This window comes from Symsagittifera roscoffensis, chromosome 5, assembly GCF_963678635.1.
Source record: "Symsagittifera roscoffensis chromosome 5, txSymRosc1.1, whole genome shotgun sequence".
NCBI classification, from domain to species: Eukaryota; Metazoa; Xenacoelomorpha; order Acoela; family Convolutidae; genus Symsagittifera; species Symsagittifera roscoffensis.
The window spans coordinates 35,657,144-35,667,601 of record NC_087066.1 but is presented as its reverse complement, the minus strand read 5'-3'; positions in this window follow the sequence as shown (position 1 = coordinate 35,667,601).

Genomic DNA, 10,458 nt, shown 5'->3' with positions numbered 1-10,458 from the left:
TTTGACTTTTTCTATTTAGCTAGAAAGCTTCTACTTTGAAAAATTCAGTTTTGGCTATTTTTTGACAGATTTACCTTAATCTACACAGAAAAAAAAAACAAGCATAGAAATAATTGCGGTTTCACTAATTCTTTTCCACAAACAAACTGTTTTTGATGATCGGAAAAAATTATTCCTGTAAAATAGACAAAAATGTGGGTTCAAAAGTCTGCAAAACAGTTTTTGAAATTTGGGTATAGCTTGTATGACAAGCAATTTTCAAAAAGCTCTCTGTTTGGATCTTATCAACCAGGGTGACTGGTTGATATCAAACTCAATCCGGGTGACTTGTATTGAGCCAATATTTTGAAGTTGTTACCTGCTATTCAACGGAGCAGTGCTTGCCTAAAACAAGTTGATGAATTTTTCAAAAAAAAACATGGAAAAAAAATTTTGAAATTTTTCGAGAATTTTTTATCATCCCTCGCGTGCCATATATAAAGCAAAATGAAAAAAAATGCGCTTAGTGAACTATTAATCAGGACAAGTAGCCTGCTTCAATCAATTTCTAAGAGGGATTTGATTGCCGCTTGGGCGTTGATAGCGCGAAATGTATGACTCGTTAATTGTTCCAATAGGCCAAATTAGCAATCTTTAAACCCCTATAACTTTACAAAAAAAATGATCTCAGGTGAAATACAATTTTATAGTTTAGCGTAAGACAACATTACGCTTGGGCTAGTAAATAAAAACTTCCGTCATAAATGGTTAGTTAAAAATTCGAATATTGTCTGGAGATTAAAAAAACCACCCCGATTCTAAATATTTTGTCACGTTCTTCAAAAGTCGGAACAATAATATTTTAAGTAAATTTAAATGAAAAAAAAACAAATTTTGATAATTTTTAGCGTCATTTAGCACGTGCAAAATCAATAAGGAGTCTTACAATTTTTAATCAAATTGATTGTCTTAGTTGACATTCATAACAAAAATTAAGAAAAAGTTTTCGTATAATTTACGTTTTTTTAATGTTTTGGATGACAATACGAGGGTGCAGACAACAAGACAATTATCGTTCTCACTCTGCCCTCAAAAGCGAAAAAAAGTTGAAAAACATTATTGCAGTTTTTTTTTAGAAATGGCGCCCCAAGCCCACCGAAAAGAAATTTCTAACATCAAGCTCCACAACAATTGATACTTCAATTCAGTTAAATGATTTTTAGTGAAGCCCTAACAACTGCAAAAACAAAAGACAATTTGGGTTTTAATAATTCAATTCACAGCTTTGCCCAACTGTGACCTGACAATATGTTAGAACAGAAAACTGTATGGCATGTGGAAGAAACATCAAAAAGTGATAGGGCTTTGGGAAAAAAGCTCAGAAAAGTATATCTTCCCATCAACATTTCTATTGATAATTAGATATAGTTACCTAGAAATGAGACTATGAGGGTACAGACAACAAGACGATTAGCATTTTCACTCTGCCTAGAGCATGAAAAAGTTGAAAAAAATTCAGGGAGTTTATTTTTAGAAATAGCGCCATAAGCCAATCGAAACGATATTTCAAACAATAAGTCTCAGAACAATTGATAACTCAATTCAGTTAAATGACATGTGGCTCAATTTTTTAAAGAAACATGTGGCTCAATTATTCCGCAAGCAAGACTTCAGTCTGTTAAATGGCACAACAAAAACTAGCGAGAGGTTGCTACCTGTCAGCAAATGACGTCATCTCCTCATAAGCTATTCTGATCAGTAGGAACAACTGCAATTTACTAGCTTTTTTTGAATATTGTTTTTGAATAAGTTGCCTATCAGATTTGAATTTTATTTGTTCGAGATTGAAATAGTCATTTTTCATTCTTCGGACTTTCAATTAGTTTATTGACAACAGAATTTAAATATACATAAAAAAGAGCAAGGATTGTTGTGCAAGTAGCACAGAATGTTGCAGCCATAACCCTGAAAAAAAATTTAAAATTTTTTTTCCATATTTCTTTTTAAAAAATTTGTGTTGTTCTTTGTGCGTCATGTGTTAGAAAGATCTGAAAAAAAAACTAAAAATTTTCTGAAATTCAAAAAAAATGTTTTTCAATTTTTTTGCTGAAAAATTCGATTTAACTTTATTGGAGCTAAGCTAAAGTTTCATGGGTCATCCTTTAAAAAACTTGATCGCTTGCTTTCTTGCTTGAAATTATATTAGATCTCAAAAAACTCAAGCCGGTTTTCCTCGACACTGGGACAACTTGTTGAAGTTTTAGTGTCGCATGAATCAGGGCTGAAAGGGCTTTAATGTGATATATTACTTAACCCATTACGATAATTATTTGTGTAAATTGCTTTTGTTTGGAAAACAAGATAAACCTGTTCGCTCGCATCACTCGCTTTAAACTAGGCCAAAATCGAAAATTTCATGCTGGTTTTTCTCAAAACTGGGAAAGTTTTTTGGTAGTTTTTTCAAGTCGTTAGATTTATAGCTGAAAAGATTTAAACGTGATATATAGCTTAACCCATGATTTTGGGTGGAAAACAAAAAATAAAAAAAATTAAAACACCAAAAAACAAAATTTTAGTAGTCTTCACAGTTTCAATGGTTGGAACAAAAATGCACTTAATCGCCAAAGAACTTAACTCAAAAATATTTGTTCATAAAAGTTAAAACACAAATGACAATTTGAACATGAATTTTCACCACCCAAAAACACCCAAAAAAAGGGAAATACGCCATAAAAGATAAGAAAAATCAAACTAATGATACATTTTTAATCGTTTTTATCAATTTTCAAATACCAATAAAAACACATTTACCTGGAAGTATTAAACTAATTGCTGCCTTACATTTTTACCTCATCTTTGATACGACAAATTTGATCTCTCGAAAAATTCTCTGTACGGAATTGCATTATGGTTTTCCTAGGACATTTTTGCGTTAAAATTCCATTCGGGCTGCTTATATCAAGGCAAGTTTATGAGAGATTTGCTTGCTTTCTTATTTTTTTCGCTAACACTGATAGCATTTAATTTAGAAAGGAACTATTTTTGACAATTTTTTGAATGTCGCTTCAGCATTCACGAGGTCAAGTAAGATACTCTAAGAGAATAATTCAAATGAATTGTCTCAGTAGACTTTCAAATAATCATCAAGAAAAATTTGATAGAATTTATGTTCAAAAAAAGTTTTCTGTTTTTATGAATAACGCTTCAGCATTCGCAAAATCAAATTCTACGAGTTCTAGTTCAACAAAAAGATATCAGATCAAAAACAGGAAAAAAATTATATCAAAAAACATAAACTTTGATGTTTTTTACGTCGTTCAGCACGCGCATCATCCATTAAGGAATTTTAAAGTTCAACTCAAATTAATTGTCTCAGACGTCATTCATAGAAAATCAGTACAAAACTTTGAAAGAACTTGTTTTTGAATGTCACTTCCGCAAGCTCAAAATAAAGTATGAAGTTGAACAAAAATTATTCAACTTAGTGGTCTCAGACCAGATTAGATTGACTTCTGCACGAATTTTTCACCGCCTATGTGCTGAAAACACACTACTATGTGATCGAAATGGTGTGGCTTACATAAACTTCTTAAGCTTTTAAAGAAAACTTGGCCTGAAAAATTTTTCAAGCTTGATTTCAGTCTGCGAATTATTACTTCATATTGTTAGTATGGTTTTCAACAACTAAATCGGATTTAAAAATTGTGACTCTGTTCAGAATAGTTTTGTCATTTTATTTTACAATTTGGAGCTTGAGCAGCCTGCTGTTTTTTGAGCAGTAGCAGAGAGAACAGATAATTAAAACAATGAATTCCGTAAGCCAGCATACGCCCTGGCATGATTAGAAAATTTCATAGCACGAGGCAAGTGTAGTATTGGAATTGCTACCCTAATATAAAAAGCTATTGCTTTAATTGTTTACGAAAGATCCGATCGGACCTTTTCTATTCTAATATCGTTCACACTGAACAACATCATTTAAAACTTCAATAGCCAAATCAAAATATCTAATTTTTCGAATTCTTAATGGATTTTTTTAGTTCTTTCAGTTTTATGAATCTTGGAAAAAGGTAAAACTTTTTCATAAAGTTTAATGGAGGATCGAGGGAACTTAATATTTATCATCGACACCAGTCAGTCGGAGTGTGTCTATTTTATGGCTTTCAAAATAGATGAATCCCCACTGCTCTAAATTTTAAAATCACTAAAGCAGGTCGAAAATATTATGAGTTCCGCCAGTTAAACTCAATATTTTTTTTTTATTTAAAAAATCAATAAACCGCAACAATTTGTCTCCTGATTAAAAGAAGGATAAGAGAATTAAAAAGAATTGAAGTCTAATAGCTGGTGCAATAAAACTAAACTAAAAACGTTTCGGATGAGCATGCCTGCATTTTTGTGACTCTACTTTCTTACGCCAAAACAGACGGCTGAAAGAATCTCTTCTAAATTTTTTATCCTAGTTTTTTTTCGTAGAGTCACTCAACGCTTAAACAATTTAAGTAAAACAATTTATTAAGTCAAATAAAACAATCAAAACTGACACCGAGAGCAACCACTTTAGTGTCGGACAACTTCTCAACTGACCGCGGGCATTGGATTTTCCCTTCTTTTCATTAACGCCCAATAAAAAATTGTAAGAAAGAAAAGTATTATATTAAAAACTTTTAAGTCCCTTCCATTGGTTAAAGAAGTTAACAATAGGTGAACAGTTGTGCATAACCTTTAAACGTTTCTATTCAGTCGCCCCTTTTAATTTATCTGTTTTTATGAATATCATTTCAAATCTAGGACCAAATCGAATTTGATCTATGATATAATCTAACCGAGACGTATAACTTTAGCTAAATTTGAGTCAAAGGGATCTATCAATCAACCTTGACTATTGCAATCAAAGAGGACTCTGGAATACGAAATTTTTCAAGACATCAAGATTTGCTTCTTTTTCCGATGCTGGGTAAAGTCAATGAAAAAAAAACAGAAACTTTGCTGATACAAAGCAAATTTCCCAAGTCAAGATTTTTTCTTGTCGGAAAGCTTAAATTACGTAGATTAGATTTTTAACAAATGGCTGGAAATGCATGATAAAGATTTCAAGCAAACTGTTCACTCTTAACAAGAGCCAAATTTTGATTGCTTAGCTTATTGACAAGAAACGACAGAAAACTGCCAAAGATATTTGTTTCGGAGAATTTTTGAAACCGATTAGTACTAACTCCATAGTCGAAATATAATTGTTAGCGAAATTAGCCGGAAAAATTTGTGCTTTAACTCAAACAAACGCTACAATAGCGAAATGTTTCCAGTTTTAGCAACAAAGGAATCAGATTTGTGTGACAATCTGTAAAAAGCTAGCTGGCAGATTTGCCCTGAGGTCAAACAGAAGAGGCTTAGAAGCCGTATAATGCCCGGAGAAGATGCTGAAGATATGGATGAGATTATCTACTTAAACGTTTTCTAGCGCGTTCTTAAGCTTTGGTATAAATGCTACATGCAACTTTCCACATATAAGAGTGGGCCCCGCTGAAATAAGGTAGGATGCCAAAGTGCTATCCTTCGACAGCATTTGTCCTAGCAATCTCCATCATGGCCGCAATTTGCTGGTTCCAGAAGAAAGGTGGGAATTAAAATTCTTGGTTTGGCACCATGCATTTTATATACGTAAAGCTAAAAAAAGAGATGCAGATCGTCAATATATATTTTTTTAGTTCTAAACAGTTTCTGTCAATTTTCTTGCTGCATATTCTTTTCAAACAGCATATTCAGATTTTCTTGAATGATCATATCATACAGTTTGATTATTTTCTTTTCTTTTTTTTCAAAGGAAAGGGAGCAAATTTAGGGCTATCGCCAACTCGTGTTTTGTTTTTAGTTTTAATTGGAACGAAGGCATATATGCAAGCTTTTGTGAAACCGAATTTATTAACATGAATGGAAAATAGGATTTTAAAAAAATTTTGTAGGATTTTTTTAAAGGTTCTATCGGCTAACCAGAAAACAAAATTTTTTTGGGATCACCACACAAATATTTTCTCTCGTGATCAATCGATCCTTTGGCATTCTGAAAAAAACTTCCCTAACTCTTAGGAAATTCGAAATTTTGTGAAACGGGGATGGGGGGCATTTTGCTTGTTGCTTGCGTGTGCGTGCAGCTTTTAAAATCAATTTGTTTTTAGTTGGGAGAGCAAATTGAGTAACCATATCGTTCGGTAATGGCAAAACCACACTGACAACTGCAAAAGTCGGTGTTAATCTCCTGCTGAGCGTTTTAATTGCTTGAGGACTTTTCGAGCATCTGATTGTCGCGATGAAATGTCCTTATTGTGCTCTTCACGCGTATCGATCAAAAAGGTATTTTTTGTAATAACAGATGATGATATTTTTGTGTTTGATATTTTGAGCAAATCCAGTTTTCGGTAATTTTTTTTTTGCTTGACTCCATTATTTTTTTTGTGTGCCGACTCCATAAGAATTCGTTTGGTTTTAAATGAAGCCGTGAATTCAAAAGAAAACTTATTTATAGTTATTTTTCTGGTTTTTGCGTTTGTTTGTGACTTGAGTGCAGCGTAAAAAGACCGCCAGAGTTTTTTATTAGTCAGAAAAGTTACGTCAAAATTTTATCTAATTTACGTCAAAGTTACTTCAAGTTTTTATTAAGTTAGCACGTTTTTTCTTACTAACGATGTTAATAAATAAATTTAATATGATGCGTGCATGAATTGCAGGATTAACTTTAACGATATGGGAGTTAAGATAAAGTGTTCGCACATCATTATTTTGGTGTTAAATTATGATGGAGTTAAAATTTTATGAAGGATTTAAAATTTTTGGGAATCAAATAGCGTGGTGTTAAATTTGTTTTGATTTACTATAGCACATCCTGTGACAGTCATGCAATTGTCATTTGGAAAAAAATTGGCAACTTGATGTCGAAATCCATGGTCAAGATGAAACACATGACTAATTTATGTTGACAAATATTCGGGGTTTTTCAAAGATTCTGGATAGATTAATTTTCAATGATTGACCGATATTGAGAATTTATTTGATTGTCAAAAACTTCTTTGAAATAGACAAGCAACAGGTTTATCTTTATGAGCAACTTGGCGAATTAGAGCAACATGAAAAACAACAGCACGACAAAAATTGATCAATCTATGCATTATAGAGTCTCTGGTGATGCTAAAACTGTGTCTCATAATGTCTTGATAGGTTGACTGCCCATCCTTGAGTCGATTAACTGAAAATCATAACGATCCAAATATTTTTCAAATTCTAAACTGTCCAAATCCGATGGGTATACTGAGCTCCAAAAATAATTTCAAGACATGGCAGTCACAGTGATTACCACGAGAAAAAATTTGCGCGTTACTGGGCTAAAAAAAAGGGACTGAAAAGCATCTCAGCTATTTTTCAATAAACCATGCGGCAGATGCTGAAGGCCCTTAAAGCCTCGATAGTTTATCAGGTTGAATTAGATGTGTTTGGTGTCATTTGATACACAACATGATCTACTTAAACAAAGAGGATTCACATTCAATAAAAAATGCAGAGAACTTACACAGATTGTATATTTCTAGGTTATGGAATACCAGAAGAAAAGTCTAATGCCTACTCCAAATCATACCACAATACAATCGATTCCAAAAAAGAAATCGGAGCTTATTGTATCTTTTGTGACACTTTTTGTTTCGATGAAACCAAATCAGTAAGAGAAGTTTACACTCACGATTGGACTGAGAGGTCAGTATGCAGCGAGCTTATAAGTTTAAAGAAATGTGATGCATCACTGAAACTTAGGGTTTTTATCTATGTTTGTATCCAAGTTTTTGACCACTGTCGAAAAAAGTATGTTAGCAACGAACAAAATAACCGTAGTGTTTTGCTTAAAAAGATTTACACAATTTCTCATAGGACGTCTTTTTTCAAAAATGACTGGCAACATTCCCTTAAAATCCATCTTTCACCAGTCTAGAGAAATTCCAAAGTTAGCCCCTATTAGAGCTGCAAGGTGGCGTGATCATTTTTTGATCTTTGACTTCAATATCAAGCATGCAACTTGATTAGCAATTGCTCAATTGAAAAGATGAATTAAAAACTTACTGAGCTCGTTTTAAATAAGCGAATATGAAGAGACAACAATCGTCAGTAAATAACTCCTGGACAACGAACAGGGTACATTTCGTTGTCCAGCAGTTGTCCAGAACGCGAAAATAAGTCCTGATTTGTGCTAATACTGGCTCGGTCGACTTGTAGCGGCATTCCAATGTATGAATCGACAGATCGACCCCACAGGGACTCTTTTTGCGTTTTGGTTTTCCTGCAACACTAGTGTTCTAGTATCAGACAATGCAGCTAACTTAATTTCGATGCAATTTAATCAAAAGACTAACCATTAAAAGCATATTATTTCTATCATCGGATTTTATCAGCTGTCATACGACAATAACTTAGGTTGTAGCAAGCGACCTATAATGGCGCAAAAACCTAGGTTGCAATAGCAGATTTAATTACCAGCCATTAAAGAGCCAAGAGCCAACAGAAGCAAGTTACATCATGCGAAGAGCGAAAACACGTCATGGGTTCGTCGAAATGAACTAGCGGTTATAATGCGACCGAGAAAAATTAACCATACTGTTCTTTAAGCTGAGCTGAATCAAAGACCGACAATGATCATATGACCTACGTTCCGATTGTCAGAAAAGATTGAGACGAAGTCAAGAAAATATTTGGTTTTGAATAACAAAATTGAAATGTCATTTTGTTCTAACTGAGATGAGTGAGGATTTGTTTTAGATCTCATACGAACACACAAACTGAACATGTAATTAGAAATTGATATCAGACACCTATACTTAGATTACCACCGCAATCAAAGATCAGACAAAGCAATCATTATAACTTCGATTCAATTTATTCAAAGAGTTGAACATTAAAAATGGTTAAATCTACTGCGACAGAAATCAAATATGGTTTAAGCAGGCGACCTATGGGAAGGAAGCAAAACATTGGTTGCAACAGGAGATAGATTTATCTACCAGCCAATTTGAAACCAAAAAGTAACAGAAGCTGGTTACTTTTTGCAAAGCACAAACGTACCTCTTGCATACTTAGACCTGATCCAGCGGATAAATCGTCCGACAAAAATAAACTCCGTTGTTCGTTGAAGCTGAGACGGAATCAAAAACCGACGATGATCATATGGCAGAAATTCCTATTGTCAGAAGGTATTGAGCCGAAGTCAAGAAAAACTTACCCTGATCACAAATGTCTTTCTGTGACACAACTCTCGCTACATCTAAAAAAAGTCATAAAAGTGTTCAGAAGGACCATTGTGCAATTTTTGTGCATAAGAAATTAAAAAATCAATTTTTTACTATCTGAGATGAGAATGGATGTGGTTTAAATACGGACACACACACGGAAAAATGTTGCTTCGATTGTTCTCAGGTGTGCCTCAACACTTAAACTGGCACTGGAAACTGCAAAAAGAAATTGACACCAGACACATACTTAGATAACCATGACAATCAAGTATCTGACACGGCTTTCTAGTATCAGACAAAGCAATCATTATAATTGTAATTATACAAACGCATTTGCAAGTAAAAGCAATTAAAAACAAGAATAGCAGGCCGGCCGAATTTGCTACATGTTGTGATGAACAAATCAGAATAAAAGAATAGAAGAGCTGAGCATATTTGAAAGTCCTAGTAAAATAGGTCACTTGGAAAACAGTTTTTGAAGAAAAATGACAAGAAAAAAGGGGAAAAAATATAAAATCTTGTTTTTTAATTTTTTTTTGCAAAGTTTTTTTGAATTTTTAAGTATGTGATTCCCAAAAAACTCCAAAACTACCTTTACTCGAGTAAAACTGAGTTTTTACGGATGAAAAAAGCAAACAATTGTAAGCCTACGCGGTCCTCTTATTAGCTCGAAGTTGGACCAAAAATTAAAAATTTCAAACCGTTTTTTCGACACTACAAAAATTCGATTTAGAAAAAATAAATGAGTTTAGTTTTTGCGTGTAGTGTGATGACGCTTTTGAGAGAATTTGGGCACGCTCGATAGTCATAGTAAAAAAGGCATATTCTTCAATCGTTTTAAATATAATTGTTCAGTTTGGCTCATCATTTTAATGCTGTCATGTCAAAACGAAAAGGAAGTTAGTGTTTTCGGATTTTTTTCTGTTTTTTTCTTCAGTATTCAATTAAAATTACGTACATCAATTTACCTCAAACGTTCATATTTAAAGTTTTTGTGTAGATAGGATCAGTAAAAAGTATTTTGCTATGTCTAGGTTGACAAACTTTGTTTCTCAACTCAAATTGGAATAACTAAAGCAGCCGAGTCAAAATAACTACTTAAAGAAAAAAATTTCCAGACAAAACTGTTCCTTGAATAGACGCACCATTTGGTGTGTGTAGACTTTTGAAATTCATCAACAATCTTGCAAACAAGCCAACAGTGCAAGTTGTT